This window comes from Pleurodeles waltl, chromosome 1_1, assembly GCF_031143425.1.
Source record: "Pleurodeles waltl isolate 20211129_DDA chromosome 1_1, aPleWal1.hap1.20221129, whole genome shotgun sequence".
NCBI classification, from domain to species: domain Eukaryota; kingdom Metazoa; phylum Chordata; class Amphibia; order Caudata; family Salamandridae; genus Pleurodeles; species Pleurodeles waltl.
In genome coordinates, this window is record NC_090436.1 from 60,860,430 (window position 1) to 60,885,242 (window position 24,813).

A 24,813-nucleotide genomic window follows, 5' to 3' on the forward strand; every position below is an offset into this window, starting at 1 on the left:
CCTCTCCTGCCCCACCTGTCAAGCCAGTGGTAAGACAGGTGGGCATCCAAAGGCCCCCCTCATTCCACTTCCAGTGGTGGGGGTGCCCTTTGAAAGAGTGGGTGTGGACATAGTTGGTCCACTGGAACCTCCCACAGCCTCAGGAAATATGTATATCCTGGTAGTAGTGGATCATGCTACCAGGTATCCTGAAGCTATTCCCCTTAGGTCAACTACTGCCCCTGCAGTAGCCAAGGCCCTCATTGGTATCTTTACCAGAGTGGGTTTCCCTAAGGAGGTGGTGTCTGACCGAGGTACCAACTTCATGTCAGCATACCTAAAGCACATGTGGAATGAGTGTGGAGTGACTTATAAATTCACTACACCATACCATCCACAAACTAATGGCTTGGTTGAGAGATTCAACAAGACATTAAAGGGCATGATCATGGGGCTCCCAGAAAAACTCAAAAGGAGATGGGATGTCCTCCTGCCATGTCTGCTTTTCGCTTACAGGGAGGTACCACAGAAGGGAGTAGGGTTCTCACCCTTTGAACTTCTGTTTGGTCATCCTGTAAGGGGACCACTTGCCCTTGTTAAAGAAGGCTGGGAGAGACCTCTCCATGAGCCTAAACAGGACATAGTGGACTATGTACTTGGCCTTCGCTCTAGAATGGCAGAGTACATGGAAAAGGCAACCAAAAACCTTGAGGCCAGCCAACAGCTCCAGAAGTTTTGGTATGACCAAAAGGCTGCACTGGTTGAGTTCCAACCAGGGCAGAAGGTCTGGGTTCTGGAGCCTGTGGCTCCCAGGGCACTCCAGGACAAATGGAGTGGCCCTTACCCAGTACTAGAGAGGAAGAGTCAGGTCACCTACTTGGTGGACCTGGGCACAAGCAGGAGCCCCAAAAGGGTGATCCATGTAAACCGCCTTAAGCTCTTCCACGACAGGGCTGATGTCAATCTGTTGATGGTAACAGATGAGGATCAGGAGGCAGAGAGTGAACCTCTCCCTGATCTTCTGTCATCAGACCCAAAAGATGGTACAGTAGATGGAGTGATCTACTCAGACACCCTCTCTGGCCAACAGCAAGCTGATTGTAGGAGAGTCCTACAACAGTTTCCTGAACTCTTCTCCTTAACCCCTGGTCAGACACACCTGTGTACCCATGATGTGGACACAGGAGACAGCATGCCTGTCAAGAACAAAATCTTTAGACAGTCTGACCATGTTAAGGAAAGCATCAAGGTGGAAGTCCACAAGATGCTGGAATTGGGAGTCATTGAGCGCTCTGACAGCCCCTGGGCTAGCCCAGTGGTCTTAGTCCCCAAACCTCACACCACAGATGGAAAGAAAGAGATGAGGTTTTGTGTGGACTACAGAGGGCTCAATTCTGTCACCAAGACAGATGCTCATCCAATTCCAAGAGCTGATGAGCTCATTGATAAATTAGGTGCTGCCAAATTCCTAAGTACCTTTGACTTGACAGCAGGGTACTGGCAAATAAAAATGGCACCTGGAGCAAAAGAAAAGACAGCCTTCTCCACACCTGATGGGCATTATCAGTTTACTGTTATGCCCTTTGGTTTAAAGAATGCCCCTGCCACCTTCCAAAGGTTGGTGAATCAAGTCCTTGCTGGCTTGGAGTCCTTTAGCACAGCTTATCTTGATGATATTGCTGTCTTTAGCTCCACCTGGCAGGATCACCTGGTCCACCTGAGGAAGGTTTTGAAGGCTCTGCAATCTGCAGGCCTCTCTATCAAGGCATCCAAATGCCAGATAGGGCAGGGAACTGTGGTTTACTTGGGACACCTTGTAGGTGGAGGCCAAGTTCAGCCACTCCAACCCAAGATCCAGACTATTCTGGACTGGGTAGCTCCAAAAACCCAGACTCAAGTCAGGGCATTCCTTGGCTTGACTGGGTACTACAGGAGGTTTGTGAAGGGATATGGATCCATTGTGACAGCCCTCACTGAGCTCACCTCCAAGAAAATGCCCAAGAAAGTGAACTGGACTGTGGACTGCCAACAGGCCTTTGACACCCTGAAACAGGCAATGTGCTCAGCACCAGTTCTCAAAGCTCCAGATTATTCTAAGCAGTTCATTGTGCAGACTGATGCCTCTGAACATGGGATAGGGGCAGTTTTGTCCCAAACAAACGATGATGGCCTTGACCAGCCTGTTGCTTTCATTAGCAGGAGGTTACTCCCCAGGGAGCAGCGTTGGAGTGCCATTGAGAGGGAGGCCTTTGCTGTGGTTTGGTCCCTGAAGAAGCTGAGACCATACCTCTTTGGGACTCACTTCCTAGTTCAAACTGACCACAGACCTCTCAAATGGCTGATGCAAATGAAAGGTGAAAATCCTAAACTGTTGAGGTGGTCCATCTCCCTACAGGGAATGGACTTTATAGTGGAACACAGACCTGGGACTGCCCATGCCAATGCAGATGGCCTTTCCAGGTTCTTCCACTTAGAAAATGAAGACTCTCTTGGGAAAGGTTAGTCTCATCCTCTTTCGTTTGGGGGGGGGTTGTGTAAGGAAATGCCTCCTTGGCATGGTTGCCCCCTGACTTTTTGCCTTTGCTGATGCTATGTTTACAATTGAAAGTGTGCTGAGGCCTGCTAACCAGGCCCCAGCACCAGTGTTCTTTCCCTAACCTGTACTTTTGTATCCACAATTGGCAGACCCTGGCATCCAGATAAGTCCCTTGTAACTGGTACTTCTAGTACCAAGGGCCCTGATGCCAAGGAAGGTCTCTAAGGGCTGCAGCATGTCTTATGCCACCCTGGAGACCTCTCACTCAGCACAGACACACTGCTTACCAGCTTGTGTGTGCTAGTGAGGACAAAACGAGTAAGTCGACATGGCACTCCCCTCAGGGTGCCATGCCAGCCTCTCACTGCCTATGCAGTATAGGTAAGACACCCCTCTAGCAGGCCTTACAGCCCTAAGGCAGGGTGCACTATACCATAGGTGAGGGTACCAGTGCATGAGCATGGTACCCCTACAGTGTCTAAACAAAACCTTAGACATTGTAAGTGCAGGGTAGCCATAAGAGTATATGGTCTGGGAGTCTGTCAAACACGAACTCCACAGCACCATAATGGCTACACTGAAAACTGGGAAGTTTGGTATCAAACTTCTCAGCACAATAAATGCACACTGATGCCAGTGTACATTTTATTGTAAAATACACCACAGAGGGCACCTTAGAGGTGCCCCCTGAAACTTAACCGACTATCTGTGTAGGCTGACTAGTTTTAGCAGCCTGCCACAAACCGAGACATGTTGCTGGCCCCATGGGGAGAGTGCCTTTGTCACTCGAAGGCCAGTAACAAAGCCTGCACTGGGTGGAGATGCTAACACCTCTCCCAGGCAGGAATTGTCACACCTGGCGGTGAGCCTCAAAGGCTCACCTCCTTTGTGCCAACCCAGCAGGACACTCCAGCTAGTGGAGTTGCCCGCCCCCTCCGGCCAGGCCCCACTTTTGGCGGCAAGGCCGGAGAAAATAATGAGAATAACAAGGAGGAGTCACTGGCCAGTCAGGACAGCCCCTAAGGTGTCCTGAGCTGAGGTGACTCTAACTTTTAGAAATCCTCCATCTTGCAGATGGAGGATTCCCCCAATAGGGTTAGGATTGTGACCCCCTCCCCTTGGGAGGAGGCACAAAGAGGGTGTACCCACCCTCAGGGCTAGTAGCCATTGGCTACTAACCCCCCAGACCTAAACACGCCCTTAAATTTAGTATTTAAGGGCTACCCTGAACCCTAGAAAATTAGATTCCTGCAACTACAAGAAGAAGGACTGCCTAGCTGAAAACCCCTGCAGAGGAAGACCAGAAGACGACAACTGCCTTGGCTCCAGAAACTCACCGGCCTGTCTCCTGCCTTCCAAAGATCCTGCTCCAGCGACGCCTTCCGAAGGGACCAGCGACCTCGACCCCTCTGAGGACTGCCCCTGCTTCGAAAAGACAAGAAACTCCCGAGGACAGCGGACCTGCTCCAAGAAAAGCTGCAACTTTGTTTCCAGCAGCTTTAAAGAACCCTGCAAGCCCCCCGCAAGAAGCGTGAGACTTGCAACACTGCACCCGGCGACCCCGACTCGGCTGGTGGCGATCCGACACCTCAGGAGGGACCCCAGGACTACTCTAAGACTGTGAGTACAAAAACCTGTCCCCCCTGAGCCCCCACAGCGCCGCCTGCAGAGGGAATCCCGAGGCTTCCCCTGACCGCGACTCTTTGAATCCTAAAGTCCCGACACCTGGGAGAGACCCTGCACCCGCAGCCCCCAGGACCTGAAGGACCGGACTTTCACTGGAGAAGTGACCCCCAGGAGTCCCTCTCCCTTGCCCAAGTGGAGGTTTCCCCGAGGAATCCCCCCCTTGCCTGCCTGCAGCGCTGAAGAGATCCCGAGATCTCTCATAGACTAACATCGCGAACCCGACGCCTGTTCCTACACTGCACCCGGCCGCCCCCGCGCTGCTGAGGGTGAAATTTCTGTGTGGACTTGTGTCCCCCCCGGTGCCCTACAAAACCCCCCTGGTCTGCCCTCCGAAGACGCGGGTACTTACCTGCAAGCAGACCGGAACCGGGGCACCCCCTTCTCTCCATTCTAGCCTATGTGTTTTGGGCACCACTTTGAACTCTGCACCTGACCGGCCCTGAGCTGCTGGTGTGGTGACTTTGGGGTTGCTCTGAACCCCCAACGGTGGGCTACCTTGGACCAAGAACTAAGCCCTGTAAGTGTCTTACTTACCTGGTTAACCTAACAAATACTTACCTCCCCTAGGAACTGTGAAAATTGCACTGTGTCCACTTTTAAAACAGCTATTTGTGAATAACTTGAAAAGTATACATGCAATTTTTATGATTTAAAGTTCCTAAAGTACTTACCTGCAATACCTTTCGAATGAGATATTACATGTAGAATTTGAACCTGTGGTTCTTAAAATAAACTAAGAAAAGATATTTTTCTATATAAAAACCTATTGGCTGGATTTGTCTCTGAGTGTGTGTACCTCATTTATTGTCTATGTGTATGTGCAACAAATGCTTAACACTACTCCTTGGATAAGCCTACTGCTCGACCACACTACCACAAAATAGAGCATTAGTATTATCTATTTTTACCACTATTTTACCTCTAAGGGGAACCCTTGGACTCTGTGCATGCTATTCCTTACTTTGAAATAGCACATACAGAGCCAACTTCCTACAATGCTCATACAATTTATTACTGCACTGAAGTGACCAGTTCCAGTTTATTACCACAGGACAGCTAAATCAACAGGAGAAAGGTAGTTTACTCCCTCACAGATTGCATGTTATAATCAGTCGCGGTTCACAGGGGGGAAGGTGCGGGAAAAAAGTTGCCTTCCTCGCCGCTCCGCTCCTCTGGCTGCAGTACTTGCAAGCACAGGCTCCCAGCCTGCCCTGCTGCCAATCCTAACGCTGCTTTCATGCTGTTGGGAGCATGAAAGCAGCGTTAGGATTGGACAGAGCGCCAGCCAGTGCGCTCCGAGACAGAGTGGGAGCCTCTGCCTGCTGTCTCCAACCCTGCAACAAAGTGCCGGGTTGGAGAGAGCCCTGTACGCATGTGTGTTTGGCTGGTCCGAGACGGCCGGCCAAACATACATGCGCACTACCCTCCATCCCTGTCATCATCCGTGGCCCTGCGCCTTTTACATTAAAACCATAATAAACATAGTTTATTATAAAATGTTTGCAGCTGCTGCTGCTGGTGGGGGAGCAACGCTCCCCCACTATAGCGGAGGAGCCGCCCCCGGTTATAATTACTTCACAGAGGGAGACAACTCTTCTAATAGACACCAGTGCCTTCCTTTTCAGCTCACAGCTGGCTCATACAACACATGTAGTATACTGTTCCCCACTGAATATTGTGTTACTTCTAAGCCAGATCTTCTGACACTTGTTGGTGGGTATTTGCAGGAGCAGCAGTATTTTTCCATGCCACTGGTATACCACAGTGATGCAATGGTCCAGTCCAAACTCTTATAACTGTTTAAATGGAATTAACCCAGCCTAGTTAATGATTGATAGCTGTGCCAGCCTTTACCCGCTGCGGCTTGGGCACTGTGATTGCAACCATCACATGCACCCCCTACACAGGAGTGAGCTTCCGTGGAGGACCGTAGGGCAGTTGTAATGACCTGGTTTTACAGTGACGTCATACTGAGTATGACCACAAAACCAATAGTCAAATAAAAATGAATTCCTTGGAAATAACGGAGTCCACAAAATAAATATTGGGGCCAGATGTATCAAAGCTTTTTGCATTCGCAAAAGGTGCGAATGCCCGTTTGCGAATGCAAAAAGCCCTTTCTGAATGTATCAAAGGCATTCTGAATGCAATTTTAAGGAATCGCTAAAATAGCGATTCCTTAAAATTGCGACCCTGTTTAGAGAGTCGCAAATTGCGACTCTCTAAATAAGAAATCGCAAATAAGGAATCCTTATTTGCGATTTCTAAAGCACATGTAAGAAGCAATTCCTTAATGCGAATTGGGCATTAAGGAATCGCTATTACCACCAAGTTGAACTTGATGGTAACCATGTGCAAATTTTAAAAATGCATTTAAAATGCATTTTTTAAATGTACATGTAAAGCACACATGCCCTATTGGCATGTGTGCATCTTACATGTTGTTAAAAAATGTTTTAGGGTGCTGCAGAGGGGGCCTTAGGCCCCCAGCACCCTGGACTTTGCATTTCCCAAAATTGTGAATTCCAGTTAGGAATTCGCAATTTGGGACATGCAAAATATTCGCAAATATGGGCCGACAGGCCCATAGATGCGAAAAGGGGCCGGTATCACAATTTGCGATTCGGTAATACCATTTGCGATTTTTAAGAAATCAGTATTACTGAATCGCAAATATGATACATTGCATTTTGCAAATCAGAAATAGCGATTTCTTAAAAATCACTATTTCCGAAACGCAAAAGGCCTTTTTCATACATCTGGCCCTTGGTTTCGATTATCAAACATCTGTGCACAGGAGAGTGTGGCTTATGATTGGAGTACACTTATAACCCTCAGGAGGTCCACAAATAGGAATTAAAACGTAAGCAAACACAGGTGCAAGGGTTGTGAATATGAGCAAAAGTACATCCTGCCCGCTGTTCTTCCAATTTTTTCCCTCCATCAGGAAACTTTTTTCCTGTTGGAGAAATTCCTTGTGCTTTTACCCTTGAAATAAGGGGTGTTTTAATACTGTAAACACCTACTTGCACGCTCCATCTGTTTTGTTAAAGCGACTGTGGGGAAGTTGACAGTAAAAAAATGATTGGGGAGTTTTATTAATACTTAAGAAGGTAAAACTTTTAATTTGGTCGCTACCTAAACATTATACGTGCAAAATCCACAGAAGTGCAAGATTTTACACAGCAGTAAGTGCCATCTGCAGGCCTAAGTATCCTGAGTTTGACGCAGTTTACCAGACTCTGCCATTTCCATCTGTAGATGCCATTTTTTAGGGTCGAGTCTGCATCGCATGCGCTTGCGTGACGCTTTAGGAGTTAGAAAAGGGCTCAGAGCCCCATCCATGTCACGTTAGTGTCTTTCATTGGTTCGTGTGCTTGCCTGTTAAAATCTGCTTGCTTTCATTAGTGGAAGACATGCATACGTCATGCCTTTTCTGGTGGTTAGCCCTCCTCGAGCGCAGCGACGAAGTACTGAAAACATGCAAGGCTCGCTGTTTCCCGTCAGGTTTGTGGACTACTTTTTATCTTTGTTCGCAGCGCGATCTCGCTTGGCAGAAGTCGAGCGCTTTCCATGACATCGACCCAGTTACATAGTTAATTGCACTTTTGCTGGTTACGTAGATAATTGCAGTTTTACCGATAGGTTTCACTACGAGTGAACTGTAGCAGCGCGATCGCGCTCTTTTTTTTCAATTGAATGTGGCAAAAAAAGTCCGGTTGGGCGTTTACAACTGCTAATAGCTCTAACTCGGAGAAATGCGAGACCCGTTGCATTGCAAATGCTTGTTTGCTCTGTAGTTAAGAATGCCCACCCAACCCATGCTAGGAATAGGATCAAATGTCTCTTTCACACACTGTACATGCACCCCTCTGTCCACTGTCAATTTAAGGATTTGGGGGCTCCAGGCAAGAAGTAACTTCATGCTCTTTTTTCAGAACAAATCATCATCCATTTTCTTCTAATTTAAGTCCCATAATGGCAAACAAATATTGACTTGTATGATAAAGGCTGAGATGGAGAAATAGACACAAGTGGGAATGAGAAGATGTTTACTTTCCCTGGGGTTCCTTTAGGAGTCTGGGGTCCTGGCCAATGCCCACTTTGCTCATGTCCTCTGCCTTCATGGATAATTCTAATCCCTGCATCTGACATGAGGTAGATTAATTAATTTCTACTGCCCACATCACGACTTGTGCATTGTGTCTGAAGACAGGATGGTTAAATATGTTAAACATTTCAGCATTAAATCGGAAATATTCACCGCACAGTGTAGTGAAGTTAGTGTGTTTGTGTTGCACTGAGGATCAGTGCTCTACGTGTGTCATTGTGACCGAGTAGGCGTAAACCACTGGGTACTGGAATTAAGAGTTACTGTACGAACAGCCCATGGGCACAGGCTCCACAGTACAAAATGGTCATGGTGGTCTTTGGAGTGTCACACCCCTCTAATAAATGTATTTTCTGAAAAATAGTTGGGTACAGGTGCTTCCAGTTGCGTATTGTGCAATGTCAGCTGGATTTCAGCAGGAATCTTTACACACACACAGACAAAAACGCACAAACATCGCTCCCTCTCTGTTTTGAAAGTCCTCAAAGATATTGTTTATTTTGCAAAATATTGTGTTTTCTTTCTTGGTACTCCTACCAATCCCCATTCCTCATTCCTATCCCTTTCCACTGTGCCCTTACGCCACGCTTATGCACCCTGCTCGTCATACAAAGTATTTTAACTATAAATCTGAAGCTCACACTCCCCACCCCCAGCCTTAGTGACCAAACTACGCCCCTGGAAATGGTACAGTCCTGAAGGATTATGCACTACAGAGAGGGACTAAGGGACATTAGGCTAAGAGTGAGAACAGACCATGTACCAATGCTTATTCCTTTTGGGCTCCTCCTCTAACAGGCCTCCATGGACTCCTTACAAAATATGGCACGGCTGACTGTTTAGTACATGTTGTTTAATACTCCCAAGAGCAGCTCGTGGGGCACGAAAGGGGAGGAGCATGGTGGGGAACGCGGGGGTGAAATAAACATTACATTTATTAAATTTAAAAAAACACTTACCTTCTCTGCCGCTGCGCCGTTCCTCTGCTGCAGACACAGGCTCCCAGCCTGCCCTGCGGCCAATCCTGAGGCTGCTCAGAGCAGCGTCAGGATTGGCTAGGCGCGCCCAGCCCCTGTGCGCATGTGTGTTTGGCCGGGACGGCCAGCCAAACACACATGCGCTCTGAGGGGGAGCGCTGTGCACTCTAATTCACTGCTCATCACCCCTGTGGCCCCACCCCTTTAAAAGCTTTTAAAGGTTTTTCAGCTGCCACTGCTGAGGGGTGGGGGGCAAAGTTCCTCCACCCTATCGGAGGAGCCCCCCTACATACACCTTCCTTTAGGTTACTCCCCTGGTTACCTGGGAGGTGGCCTCTAATGCAGTGGTTCCCAACCTGTGGTCCCGGGATCCCTGGAGGTCCGCGAAGCCTCCTCAGGGGATCCACGACTGCTTAGAAAATTAAATAAGAATAACAAATTAGGTCCCCAGCTTTCAGTAATGACATAGTAGGGGGTCCCCGGATTCCAATAATGATTCAGTGGGAGTCCCCGGGTTGCAGTAATGATAAATTGCGGGTCCACAGATGTCAAAAGGTTGGGGGCAAAAGATGTATTTTTCCATTTAAGCTCCTATAGAAAAATGTGCTTGATGCTAACATTAAGTACAGATGAACAGATTTGCGCCAGCCTTGGCATAAAAGTAGAACTTTATTCAGAAACTGTGCTTTGTGTGGGCTGGTGTAAATCCATTGGGTAGTTCTTGGTATATTAGCATTTGAAAGGCGGATTTGAAGAGCGGACTTCGAAGGGTTAAGACTTTTGTACATCTTGACTGCCAAAAACTGGAATTTCTAAAACTGTGACTTCTGTAAATTACATTTGAATTCTTTGACAAATTTGATTGTTTAATGAAAGGGTCCGTTTTATTTCTCCACCATCTTGAAAATTGCGATTTTGTACAAAATCATGATTTTTTTAACTGTGGAGAAAAAGATTCCATAGCGAAAGGAGGGAGAGCGCCGAGGAGAGTGCTTGGGGCCACTCAGAAATGTGGAAAATGATGATAAATAATGGGGGGAACGAGTTAGCGATTATGCTGTTTTCATTTAGTATTTGTTAAAAAAAAAAAAAACATTCTGCCAAAAAACTGCAATGTTCTTAATGCAATTTATTAAAAAGAATCTATGGTTGTGAAATTATCTTAATAGGATGCACAGGCCAAATTTTAGGGATTACCTGGGTTTGCATTTACTGAACCATAACTAATCTTTAATGAAGTTTCTTCAGTGAATATATATTATCTCTGGGTGGATAACTCGTTCCTATGACTTACTCTGCTGCTTGTGCGTTTACTCCCTAGAATATCATAGAGTTTGCTGCGTCTGGGTAAACCCCAAAGCATACAGCATAGTCAGGGCCACTGAAATTATTAGATTTTGTGGCTGCGCCATTTTCCATATAAATATGGATTTTCTGCATTTTCCACATAATCATCTGCCGCATACTCTGCAGATCTGAACAAAAAAGGACTTTTATAGCTTGAAGCGATCAAAATGTACTAGAAACACAATGGCACGAGTTGCTGCACAGAGGAAAGCCCTCTTTAAAAGTTGGTTATCTTTCTGCTGTTCATTCCTGTATTTGGGTTTTAGGCCGGTACTAATGCCCAGATAGTGTTAGCAGATGCAAAAATGACAAAATCGTGAGGCAATGCTACAAAACGTGCGGCATTACGCAGAGTCATTTGTCTTTTCTAGCCGCATAATTTAGTAAACCTTGCTGCACGATTTGGTCGGCTTCTGCCGCATAATTCAAGAGGCCCCGGCTATACCTGATGCAGGATTGGACCTACAAGGACTCGCACGCTTCACTCCTGGACACCAGCTGATGCCGGTACACAACAGGATGTAAAGTTTATCTACATATGCAACCGTGTATATTCTTGAAGTTCTTATATTCGCACCTATGTGACGTCTGCGACACAGTTTGAGTAGTTTTGCACATAAATGCGTGACTAGGAATGTCTTGTCACTCATATAATCACGGACACAGTTTCCGGTCAAACATTTAACCTACATATGATTACTATGAGGTTTATTGTTCTAAATAGGTTAATGGAAGCACGGCAAGACTACAATACCCACAATGCATTAGGTTAACAGAGAAGCCCAAGACTGGAAAAAACATTGATGATTACAAGGAGCGGGTTTGGTGCCTTTCAGTTTGAGCCTAAAGACATCCAGGTAGGCCACACTGCACGACCACAAGGCTGTCTGTCTCACATCGACAGGAGGGCGCGACAAAAAGACAAGATGCAGCTCGGGTCCTTGCGAGCAACGCGAAAGTACTACCAACGTCGGTCACGTGACCGACATAACACCCTTCCACGCATAGGACTTACCCCCAGATGAGCAGGCAGTCAGTCAGCAAATGCACTGCAGCGCCTCGTCTACACCAGGAAGCGCTATATGAATGCAGAACCAGTTCGACGCGATACTTTGGCCGCATTCTCAACACAATGCTAGACAAATTAAGCCGACATTGGCGACTGCTAGCTCTGGGGACGTTTCTCAGCTCTTGCTTCCATTTCGGTTTACACCTGAAGGTTTCTAAGACCAGGAGCAAAAGTAGCCCTGAAATACTTTGTAATACCAAGTCAGTGAGCCCTTGGATATAAGAGGACCACAACACCCACAATGCATTTGGCTGATCATGAAGCTAAGTCTAGAATATGTTGTTTGTGATGACAGGGAGTGATTTGGTAACCTTGGACCTGGAGCTATACTCGAGGTACCCAAAGTCCCCTTTCCCACCATTCACAGGCTAAAGTGGGCTTTTTCCTACGCAAAATCCCTGCCGTGACCCCGGAGACAGATGCCTCCTCTTACCCTGCAGGATCAGCACAGCCCTCTCGCCCGGATCTTGCCCAGCTCTATGGAGTCGGCCTCCGCTCCCGCCTCTGGCTGCGGGCACAGCTTAGGTTAGTCCAGAGTTAGGTATTATCCAACCCGGTAAATAATTAGGTGTTGAAACTAAACGGAGCGCCTCCTCCGTGAACACAAATCTGTTTATTCAGAGGCTGCACCTTCCCCTCGGTGCCAGCTGCCACATCAGCACACCCTGGTGCCAACCACTGGGGAGCCGCCCCTTTCCCCTCAACTGGTCCAACGCAGGAGACCTCTGTGTGCGAGTGCCTTCATTATTACAGCTCACAGCACTTCTTTTTTTATATTTCTGTCTGATTTATCCTTGATCATTTGTTTGACACACGCAGTTTGCGAGCTGTAATAAAACGAAATTGAACATATGAGGATGTTGGAATGTTGAGAGCTCCATTGAAGACAATGGAGCAACCCAGGGATTACAGTGGCCGTAGAAGCCCGGAACTCCAACATTCCCATGTTTGACATCATGTTTCTCCCTTTTTACTTTAGAACGTTCTACCCTTGGTGGGTGGAATGCTCTAATAGCCTTATAGCCCTTCTGCCCCAGGCTATGCTGGTTGTTAAAGCCTCCCACTCTCGTTATAGGCCCGATCTGCAGGTTCATGCCTTTAACAACCAGTATAGCCCTTGGCAGCCTGCTATAAGGCTATATTATTATATTAACCAATGTGTGCTAACTCGCTTTTGGATGCCTGGAGAGCTTTAGTGCTGTAGGCAATTATTTATAAAACACTCGTCTCAAAATACTAGCATTCATCCACCAACAAGTGTGCACACCTGAGGAGCGTTGCGTTATTAGGTTGACCATAAAGCCAGCAGCACCTCCACTAAGAATAAGTCATTTATAGACCATCCTAGAAACGATAGTGGGATTCTGTGGTGGTTTTGTAGGGGAACGGAAGTAACATTACCAGGAAAGGAGAAAGAAAAATACTTACACTTACGTTGCAAGAAAAAAATCCAGTGGTGGCGTTGCAGCATTGAAAAATACTTCAGCGGTGTCCTTAGTCACAGAGGATCTCCACCCGCTCCACCTGGCCTCGAACCCCACCACCAGGTAGACCAGCTCACCTCTCTAGTCCAGTGGTTCTTACTGCCTCAAACCCCACCACCAGGTAGACCAGCTCCCCTCTCTAGTCCAGTGGTTCTTACTGCCTCAAACCCCACCACCAGGTAGACCAGCTCACCTCTCTAGTCCAGTGGTTCTTACTGACCACAATCCCCACCACCAGGTAGACCAGCTCACCTCTCTAGTCCAGTAGTTCTTACTGGCCTCAAACCCCACCACCAGGTAGACCAGCTCACCTCTCTAGTCAAGAAGTTCTTACTGGCCTCAAACCCCACCACCAGGTAGACCAGCTCACCTCTCTAGTCAAGAAGTTCTTACTGGCCTCAAACCCCACCACCAAGTAGACCAGCTCACCTCTCTAGTCCAGTGGTTCTTAACCTGTGGTCCTAAGACCCCTGGGGGTCCACGAGGTACCCACGAGGCATACTTGAGGGGTCTGCGGCTGTTTTCCAAAATTACAAATATTTTAAAAATTCTCTATTTGATTAGAAATTAAACAAAATATTGCAACATTTGAGCATTTGTTTAGTATATGCCTGCTTTCGTATTTTTTTGTTTGGTCGGGGATCCTCTGCTTTTAATAATGACTCAGTAGGGTTCCCCGGATTCTAGTAATGATTAAGTGGGGTTCTTAAGCTGCTCTTAAGGTGGGGTGTCAAAAAAATGTCTTTTTTATTTAAGCTCACATAGAAATGTTGCTTGCTACTACTACAAACACCAAGGAACAGATCTGCACCCGACTTGGCATAAAAGTAGAACTTCACTCCGAAACTGTGCTCCAAATCCATTGGGTAGTTCTTGGCTTATAAACATCTGAAAGGTGGACTTGAAAGAGTTAAAACATTTGTACATCTTGACCGCCTAAAACTGGAGAGCCCTTTTGCAACCATAGTCCCGTTAGCCACCACGACTCATCCAGAGAACCCACCGCAAACACTCACTCTCTTCCCCTCAGCAGTACCCTGATGGCCTAAGATGATTTGGAATGTCAGCTAAAAGAATGTGGGTTATGGCCTCGGTGGTTCCTGGAGTCATTTGAAATCCTGCTGGTCTCCGGGAAGCGTGTGTTTGCCATGAGCAGCCCTCATCAACCCTGGATCCAGGCCACCTCTGCCTGACACAGTGTGGCGGCCATCGGGCTGACACTTCAGACGAGGCCATGAGTTATAGTTACTTGAAATAACTCTAACTATAACTGCAGAATTTCTATGGGCCTGTATGTTTGAAATGTGAGTCTAACTATAACGTCCCTCTAACATTTGTTATTTTAAGTGAATTTCTGTTTTAAAAAAAAATCTGTTTCCTAACTATAATGTTCCTGTAACCTTAGTTTTTTTCCGATGAATTTCTATGTTTTTTTAACATTAAGTAATTTTAATTACTTTACATTAATCCAACCACTGCCGCGGACAGCTGTGGCCAACCCCCTGTAACCACCCAACCCAAATGTGCTTTGTGCCAGAATGAATCCTGCCTTGCAGGCCATCTTTAAAAAAAAAAAAATCTTGGGGACCGTGGCGGAGAGGGGGAGCCTCAAGGCCCCCCGGCGGTCCCAGCTGGCTTCCCGCCTCCTGCGGTAGCCGGCATTGTTCCTGCACGCAGGAAGCTGCCTGAAATGCAGCCCTCTGCGTGCATGGGCAATATTTTGATCTCTTATGCGGGCAGGGAAAGAGATGAAAGCTCTACTTGTATCAAGTAAGAGCATTTTGACAGCTCCCACTTGCTCAAAGCGGATTACTTCAAGCAAAAGCAAACAGCTATCTCCCAAGAGTGGGCACCTCGGGAGAGAGCAGAAGCCGGCCCAGGGGGGTGGGGAGGGTAATGGTCCCCCGGGCCAGAAGTGGCCCCCCTTTGTTTTTCACTGGCCGGTGCTGGGGAGATGGTGGTCCATGGGACCGTATATGGCACAGGAGGGGAGGGGGGCACATAGCCCCCCCTCCATGTTTTAAAAGTAGGATTTGGCTCTGGGAAGGTGGTGGTCTCCGGGGCCGGGGGCCAGCGCAGATATCCTCCTTCATTCCTAAATGTCACCCTAGAGAGGTGGTGGTCCCCAGGACTTTAGAAAGCTTGGGGGGGTGGGTAAGTGCGCCCCCCCTACTTTTTAACAAAAAGCCCCAAGGAGGTGCTGGTCCCCAGGGCTCTGGGGGTCCATGCAGCCCCTCTATATATTTTTATATGTAGCCCCGGGGAGGTGGTGGTCCCCGGGGCATTAAAAAGCCCTGGGTGGGGGGGGGGAAGCGGGCTGTGCTCCCCACTCCAATTCTTAATAAACTGTGCATGCCCTCGGGACCTTGCCCAGCCGGGGGCTACATTAAAACCAAGACCGGGAGACCACCTTTAAAAAAATTATTTACAGCGAAATTCACAAATATTAGCAAATTTCGCTGTGAATTTAAAAAAATGCTTTTTTGCCCGGTAGGGTCCCAGGAGGACTCCAGAACCAAGGCTAGGGTATTAGGGTATTCACCCCCTTTTCTTTTTTGTGTTTATTTTTGGGACTCGGCTGAAACCGAGTCCCAAAATGGCTGCCAACACTTCGTTGTTGAAGGATCAACAGCCAATCAGATCTCTGCACGAGATCAGGAGAATTTGCAAATTTGTCGCGACCCCAGAATATACAAATTTGGATTTCCTTTAATTTCTTGAAAACTACTGAACAGATTTTCACCAAATAACAAAAAGTATGCTTTCTAGACCAAGAGCTACCTTTCTGCCAAATTTGGGGTAATTCTGTCCAGCGGTTCCGGCTGTAGTCATGTCTAAAATTTCTATGGGATTTAACATGGGAAATGTACTTTTTTGACCCCCTCTTTTACTCTGCCCCCGCTTGACAGATCACCCCGAAACATTCCATGCACAGCAAGACCCAACTTGACACTTTAAAAAAAAAAGATTTTAGGAAGATTTGTCAAACTGCGCCAAAGATAAAGCTAAGTTCCAAAACACTTTTCCTAAGGAAACTAGATCCTAACTATACCTACCGCCAGTAGGTACTACATTATGTATATATATATATATATATATATATATATGTATATAAAAATATAACAAAGTAGCAGGGCAAAAGTCTATAAAAAAATATATAGTTAAAATAAATATATAGGAAAAAAGGTAAGACATTTTATTTAAAAATAGTAATACAAATATCATGTAATGCGGAAGAAGAGTAGGGGGTTGCTCCCTCCTCCAAAAAAGACAAACATCAATATTAGGCAATAAAAAAGTACATGTGATGTAGTGATTTTTGCGACACTTTGGTACTCTGATGCAGTGACTGGAGTATACTGACTCCTCGCGTACTGCACCTACAACCCTTAAGATCAGTCAGTGGGCAGCTTGAAGAACATTTGTTCAACTATCTTTGCTACAATCTCAGCTTTTTCTGGCAGCCTTGGTATCCATGGCAAAAGCTGACATCCCTGGGATAGGTGGTCAAACCCTGCCTGTCCCAGGGAGGCAAAATCTAAACTGGTGCACTAAACACTACAGTTGTTATGTAAAAGGAATACCTTGTACAGACAGGATTTGTCACTACTTGCCAAGGCAGCGTTGTTACATTGCATTAGTGTGTTACATTATGATACTTGCACTTCTAATTGATAAATGTAACTGCAGGTAACTGAATGCAGAGGATTAACTGGCTAGGGTGAACTAGCCACCCTTGCCATGGAGAAATAACCACTGGGAATGTGGTATTGTGGCACATCCCACAACTCACCATGTTTAACCACTGTAATTGTAAAGATTTTGGGGGCCTTGGGCAACAAATATTTTCTGGCCTCTGTTCAGAACTAGCATGAATGTTATCACCCAGTTTCTACAATTCAAGTCCAATAATGAGAAACAGGATTGACTTGTGTGATAAAGGCAGAGATAAAGGAACAGAGAGAAGTGAAATGGAGAAAACGTCCACTTTCCCATGTTCCCCTTGGAAGGTGGGACCCCGGACCAATGGCCCAAATTGTCAATCTCTTAAAAACAGACTCTTTGTTTAACTGCTGCCTGTGTGTTGGCTTGCAAATACTCATATCGGGCATGGTACTTTATCAAATCATTTTGTGCCTGTGCTTTCTGGTATCTGTAGTTCTTCAACTGCACCAGCAGAATTAAAGCTAGTAGCGCCTGTAAAGATCCCAGAAGAGATCAGGACATGAATCCCTGGTTACAGGGCCATGGAGTTAACACTACTTTGCTGCTATTTTGACTGCACCTGCTCCCTTCCAATGGAGCATTGCAGCCCCATACACTGTGCCTGCTGCTTGTGTCAGAGAAACTCACCCTGGTGCTGCTCATGCTAAATATTGTGTTTGTGTGTGAAGCTTGCGCTGCATGAGCTGTAACTGTTCTGTGTGTGTGAAGCTTGCGCAGCTGCTGCCTGTGCTGTGCCTGCTCTTTCTGATTGAAGCTTGCAGCTGCTGAGGGCGTGGCCTGAGTGCTGAAGATGGCGGACGCGTAATCACAGCGCTCCGCCTCTGCGTGGTAGCGATCGCATGGCTGGGCTTCGGGGGAACTTTAAAGAAAAAGGGAGAGCGATTGCAGAGAAAAGTCTAGAGGACTGACGCGGCCTGAATGGCGGTGCACTGAATGGCGGTACAGCACCGGAGGAGCGGAGGAAACAAGAAGCCCTACGAGGTACATCAGAGGTGTGCAGTACACCACCGAGAGAGCAGCCGGAGGGACACCAAGGTGGAGCGGAGTCTGAGATGTAGTCGGGGTCCATACAGGAGCAAGACCCGGGTGCTGCCTGGGAGGCGGCGCCCCCAGGAGAGGACGCCAGAGAAATTAGGAGAGCAGCGCAGAGGAGTGGAGGGCCCGGGGGGACCTTAAAGTAAAAAGGAAAAGCGATAGCGGAGGAAAGTCTGGAAGACTGAAGCGGCGCGAGTGGCGGTGCACCGAACAGTGATACAGCACTAGAGCGGCAGAAACAAAAGGCCCTGCGAGGAGCATCCGAGGTGCGGTACACCACCGAGAGAGCGGTTGCTGGAGCGGAGGCTGCGACATAGCCAGGGAGCCATACAGGTGTGAGGCCGGGTACTGCCTGGACGGCAGTGACCCCAGGAGAGGACGCCAGAGAAAACAGCACAGAGGCTTGGAGGGCCCGGGACAAGGTGATGCCGCGGAGACGAGGTGAGAAGGGTCGGGGATGGCCTGCGGCGAGGAGGAACAGCGCTACGGGATCGCTGCAAACACAAACGCAAGTCCTGTGGTGTTCGGAGGGACAACCTAGACAGTGAGTGACCAGTGGCCCTAGCAGACCCACGGGGCAAGAGGTCAACGGAAGGGGGCAACCGGAGCCTATGTGGGCCGGGAGGGTCGCAAAAGAGATTGAAGCGGCAAGTATGTCGCTGAGAGCGAGGAAGGTGACTGCAGAGGAGGAGTCCCCGGACACCAGAGCAATCGATGTGGGCCACTGGGCAATAACCCGCAGGAATAGAGGCCCATGAGTGGTCGGGACCATTAAATCAGAAAGCACCTGCTTACAGCGACAAGACCGACAACCATTAAGTCCACTGAACAGGGTGTTCCCAGCCCAGCAGACATAAACAGGCCTAGGCCGTACCAGCCTGGCTATGGGGAAGCTCAGAGGCAGATAAGGAGACTTACAGATGGAGACTCCAGGCGTTACCCACCACACACGGTCCTTAGTGGGAGAGAAGGAAACTATGGCCCCTACGACCCAAGCACAATTTGACCGTATTCTGGCAGCAATAGCAGACACTAAAACAACGCTGCAGCAAGACATTGGAGTGGTATCTGTGGGCATGGGACTGTTGCGGCCTGAGCATAGGAAACTGGCGGACAAAATGACGGAAACAATGACTCCAGAAGAGGCTGCAATGCATCCAGAACACCTCTGCACGCCTCATCCTGGGCATCCCCCGCCACTGTCACATCACAGACCACCTGAGAAACCTGCACTGGCTCCCAGTCAACAAGAGAATCACCTTCAAACTCCTCACCCACGCTCACAAAGCACTGCACAACACTGGACCAGAATACCTCAACAGACAGCTCTCCTTCTACACCCCGACCCGGCATCTCCGCTCTGCCGACCTCGCCCTTGCAACCGTTCCACGCGTCCGCAGAACTACAACCGGGGGTAGATCATTCACGCACCTCGCTGCCAAAACGTGGAACACTCTTCCCACTCACCTGCGCCAGACCAAAGACCTCCATACCTTCAGGAAACTTCTCAAGACCTGGCTGTTCGAGCAGAAGCAGAACCTCCCTCACCCTCCCCCCTCCTCAGCGCCTTGATACCCTCACAGGTGAGTAGTGCGCTTCACAAATTCCTGATTGATTGGTTTGTTGATTGAAGGAAGTGGAGTAAGTAGTCGAAGACATGCAACCAACCCAGCGAGACCTCAAGAAACAGATGGGGGAACTAGACAAAAGGGTGTTGAAACTGGAATGGAGGGCCGAAGATGCCGAAGGGCGTAAGCGGAGAAACAACATACGAGTGGTGGGTCTACCTGAAGGCACGAACAAAGTGACATACCTGAAAAACTGGTTTGCCTCCGAAGTAGCCCCGAACCACCTAACACCCTTCTTTGCTATTGAGCGAGTGCATAGGGTCCCAAGAAGGCCCCCACAGCCAGGAAGACCCCTGCGCCCAATAGTTGCAAGACCTCTGCAATTTAAAGATCGGGACACACTATTGCAGAGCGTGAGAGACAACGGCCCCTACAAGATCGGGAACGGAAGAGTAACACTATTTTCTGACTGGCTGTTCAATCTAAACGGGCCTCCATGTCAATTAAGAAGGCACTAAGGCCCATATTTATACTTTTTGATGCAAACCTGCGCCAGCGCAGATTTGCGTCAAAATGTTTAACGCCGGCTACCGCCATTCCAACGTGTCAGCCGGGCGTCATATTTAAGGAATGATGCTCGCCGGCGCTGCGGCCTGGTTAGCATCAAAATAAATTACTCTACCCGGGCAGCGGAGGAGTAGGGAATACTGGGGGTTGTGCTCCAAAGAATGGTGCAAGTCAGGTTTGAGTAAAAAAAAAAGACTTTAACCTGACTAGCGTCATTTTTTGACGCACAACCCACATGGAAATGACTCCTGTCTTAGCAAAGACAGGAGTTATGCCCCCCTGCCCAATGGCCATGCCCAGGGGACTTCTGTCCCCTGGGCATGGCCATTGGGCACAGGGTCATGTAGGGGGGCCCAAGTTAGGCCCCCTATGCCACCTAAAAAAAAAAAAAAAGGAAAATGTACTTACCTCTACTTACCTCTACCTACCGTAGATGGGTCCCCCCATCCATGGGTGTCCTCCAAGGGTGGGCGAGGGTGGCAGGGGGTGTCCCTGGGGGCAGGGAAGGGCACCTGTGGACTGCTTCCATGGTCGGAGACCATGGAAATGAGACCACAGGTCCCTTAACGCCTGCCCTGACCCAGGCGTTAAAAAACAGCGCAAATCCGTCTGGGCTCCATTTTTTAAGGCCCGCCTCCTCCTGTGCGTCAAAATGACGCGGGAGAATAAATAAGGCGCACATGCATTAAAGTCATTTTTTGCACGGGAACGCCTACCTTGCATGTCATTAGCGCAAGGTAGGTTTTTATGTCCAAAAAATGGCTCAAACTCCATAAGTTTGGCGCTGGACGGGTCCTACGCCAAAGTATAAATATGGAGTTAAGTTTGCGTAAAAAAAAAAAATGACGCAAATCCGACGCAAACAGAGTATAAATATGCCCATAAGAGAGGAAGGATTCCAATACTCACTGATGTTCCCTGCTAAGTTGAAGATCATACTGAGCGGTAAGACCCAGTTCTACGAAGACCCAACGCATGTGACTGGCTCGACTTATACAAAACTACAGGAACTGATGTGGCCTCTAGGGAACACAGTAACAGTGCCCCCACAGAATCCGAGGAAAGGACCAAGGAGAACACAAAGCCGACCACGACCAAGGAAACCGAGTAAAGTAGAGTCAGACAGAGACAGGGCAGCAGCCTTGCAGGCAGCGGCGGATCTCCTGCATAAATCAGGAATGGATTCTGAATAGGATTCGCAATCTGATAAACAATCAATAAACTCAGAATCCGGAAGTAGCACACCAATGCATGCTCTATGGAGTGACACCTCAGTCGGTGGAAGATCTGGTCTAACAAGATGGGCATCCAGATGACACCACACACTGACACCAGAAAAGCTGACACCTTAGGCCATGAACAAGGGGGACAAGAAGAAAGTTGAAACAAATGAGAAGGGAACAGCTGCGGACAGACAAGATACCTACCAGGGACTGAGACATTCAGGAGAAACTGCCAACACCGAATACCTGGGGAGCCTTGAGGAAAGCAGAGGGCCCCCTGTGCTCGCTGCTTGGACTAGATCCCCCAGGATAGAACAATGGGTAGGCTGGAGCAGTACACGATGGCACCCTAGACAGCCCCTTTCGTCTACCCACCAGCCAAGCGTGGTGAACTGGGACATATGGGTCTAATTTTTGAACTTTACTAGTTTGGACGGCCGGCCGTTTCTGGATGGTCCAGGGGATGGGGAGTTTTGAGTTAGGGTTGGTTTTGCTTAGACGTCTCTGAAGCAAATGGCCTACTCATATGGCCGGCAGGGCACAAGCACGGATAACAATTGGGGCACAGACACTTGACATACATAACCCACAGATGGCAAGAGAGGGTCTCACGCTGACTGGCATTTCCTGGAATGTACGGGGAATGGGGTCAATGTGCAAACAGTATGCCATCCACCACTGCCTGAAGCGCAGAGGGTTACAGATAGCCATGCTACAAGATACCCACCTGTCAGGCACAGAAATATATCGCTTCCGTCGAAGGTGGAGGGGACAACTATTTGCAACATCCTAGTCTTCCTATGCACAAGGTGCCCTGCTATGGATAAGGGCCGGTGTTGCCTTTACACCCTCTCCCTGATTGACAATGAGGGTAGATACGTCCTGTGACGGGTAGACTGATGGGCAAGGAAATCACGCTAGGGAGTATATATGTGCCTAACCAAGACCAACTGGCCTTCTTCCACACCCTATCTGGGCCAATGGGAAAGATGGCGAGTAGCGCAGTGTTGTTGGGGGGAGACTACAACTGTGCGACGGATGTTGTCCTAGACCGTTCTACGCCTCCTTTACCAAGTGCTCCTGCATATAAATGATCTGCTGGCTTTGTAGAATGGCAACGCAGTTGGGGTTTGGTTGACATCTGGAGGGTCCAACATGGAGAGGACCGGGACTACTCCTTTTACTCACCCCTACACTCATTACATACCAGACTAGATACCTTCCTTTGTTCGGAGCAATTGAGCGGTAACATACACGTGATTGAATATCTCAGGCGCACGTTGTAGGACCATAGTCCCATACTACAAGGACTACGAATATCGGCTGATAGACCACCGATTCCCATGTGGCGCCTACAGCCAGAAGTGTTAGATGACCCAGCATACAGGGAGATACTGCGCGCGGCCATAACGGAATATATCACCACTAATCAGGGCACAACTATATTCCCCTTGGCAGAGTGGGAGGTGTTCAAGGTGGTGATACGGGGCCACTTCTGGGACAATTGGTTGGCATCACTAGAGAACTTACCACAGAACTTCACTCATTGGAAAAAAAATACACACATTGGAAACCTCCATGATAACAGGCCCAACACCTTGACAACAACTAATAGTCACCAAGCAACAACATGGAGAGGTAATGGAAAAACTGAGATGCCACGATCATAAAACATACATGAATAGAATCTATACAGAAGATGGTAAATCAGGTAAATTGTTTGCCTGGTTGGTCAGGCCTGAAGCCCAGGGCTCCCCAATTTCACAGCAAAAGACGGCAACAAGTAACACAGGAATTTTTACCGCAAGACATCAATAGGGAATTCAGACAATACTATGAGCAGTTATATGGAGCATCCTGCCCCCTCCCGGGCCCTGAAATGCAGAACTTCTTGGGCGGGCTTCCCTCTCAGGACTCAGGCCCAGGACGCGAAAGATGAGATAAAACAGGCAATAAAAGATATGGCGAAGGGTAAGACCCCGGGTAGCGACGGACTCGCTGTGGAGTTTTACGCCACCCTGCTTTCACCCAAGGTGGAGCTACTATATGCGGAGTTGCTACGGCTCGGGTCCTTGCCCGCCTTGACTCGTGGAGCCATAGTGGTCCCTCTGCCCAAGACATCCACAGTAGGGGCACCAGTTACAGCATTCCATCCCTTATCTATGCTTAATATGGACTTTAAAATCCTAAGCAAGATCCTAGCAACCAGATTGCTTCCACATATGCAGACACTCGTACACGAAGACCAAAATGGTTTTATCCCTCAGCAGAGCACATCCGCTAACCTCAGGAGACTCTACCACGTACTTTACCATACTGAAGTCACAAACCAACCAGCAGCACACCTCCTGTCAGTAGATTTAGAGAAAGAGTTCAACTCTATACGGTGGGACTACCTGATGGAGGTAATGAATAAGAAGGAAATGGGGGAGGACTGGATGAAGTGGGTTGCCCTACTATACGAGAAACCGACGCCGAGGGTTAAGACAGGCAACACTATCTCAGAAGAATACCACATTCACAGAGGCACCGGACAGGGATGCCCGCTATCACCACTCCTATTCGCCCTGGCAATAGAGCCACTGGCAGAATGTTTTGGTTGGCACAGGAAGGGAGAGGGCATCCGGATAGAGGGCGTATAACACATTATATCACTATACGCGGATGATATTTTACTGTATCTGTCTAATAGCGGAGCAGGGGTGGAACGAGCGATGCAGCACCTGGAAGAATTTAGTGTGATATCAGGTCTTAAGGTTAACAAAACCCAGTTCCTATCTGTTTCCGTGTCAGAGGAATTTGCCTGCCTCACGTGACACCCTGATGGAGCTACGATGGGCACCAGTGACCTTCAGATACTAGGCATTCACATATACCATCAAATGGATGATCTGAAAGAAGGGAACCTAGGTACGGCATTGCGCTCACTACGCGGGAGCGTGACATTCTGTAGAACCCTGAGCCTGCCACTGATGGCTAGGGTGGCCCTCTCCAAGATGGTGATGTTGCCCCGACTGCTCTATTATTGTGCCAAAACCCCGGTGAAGTTACCTGGGGCATGGTTCAAACAGCTAAATAGCCTGCTCAGGGACCTGGTCTGGAATGGAGAAAGGCACAGAGTCTCACTTAATACTTTACAAAGACCGGCAGAGTTGGGAGGACTGGAGGTTCGAGATTTCGAGTCATATTATCAAGCAGCTCAACTACAATGGGTGGCCAAATGGATAGCTGAGACCGAGGAACAGAGCCCAAATCGGTTAGGACTAGCAACCAGAATAAACTAATTGCTAAATTACTGCAACAAGATACTTGACTGCAGCAACCAGACGTGGGGGTACGAGGCGAACGAAGAAAGTCCTGAGTTATACTCAAGCACTGCCACTGGTGGGACTACCCCATGGGAGACCAGTCCGTTACTTTACTGAAAACCAGCTAAAGGTATAGACGGGAGCGGGGTGACGACGACAGGAGACTGCTTTGAAATGGGGATGCTGATGCCCTGGGC

General features: G+C 48.3%; 1 protein-coding gene across 2 annotated transcripts in view; it reads right to left on the reverse strand.

Moving 5' to 3' along the window:
* The window catches only part of LOC138265190 (aldo-keto reductase family 1 member A1-A-like), a 148,438-nt gene extending 136,148 nt beyond the window's left edge, over positions 1-12,290 (reverse strand). For both annotated transcript variants that reach the window (XM_069212923.1, XM_069212768.1), the window contains exon 1: positions 12,139-12,290. The gene's annotated coding sequence lies outside the window, so the exon portion shown is untranslated. The remainder of the gene's footprint in view (positions 1-12,138) is intronic.
* Positions 12,291-24,813: the final 12,523 nt, after the last annotated feature.